The sequence below is a fragment of the Brassica oleracea genome, chromosome C3, assembly GCF_000695525.1.
Source record: "Brassica oleracea var. oleracea cultivar TO1000 chromosome C3, BOL, whole genome shotgun sequence".
In the NCBI taxonomy this organism is placed as follows: Eukaryota; Viridiplantae; Streptophyta; class Magnoliopsida; order Brassicales; family Brassicaceae; genus Brassica; species Brassica oleracea.
The window spans coordinates 24,567,575-24,567,785 of NC_027750.1; positions in this window are offsets into that span (position 1 = coordinate 24,567,575).

The window sequence follows — 211 nt, forward strand, 5'->3', positions numbered from 1 at the left end:
TTGTAAATGTATAATCTTTGGACGTCTATTTCACATTCTTTAGTCCGAGGATCTTGCCAAGACAATGATGGTCGATGCCTTTCTGTTTCTCTTACCAGCTTGTTATTTTCTCCCCCTAATGTTGGATAGTCGGATTCATTAAACTTGCAATCCGTGTTCTTGGCCACTAAATAGATCACCCATATTTGGCTCAAGGTACTTCATTATTTGT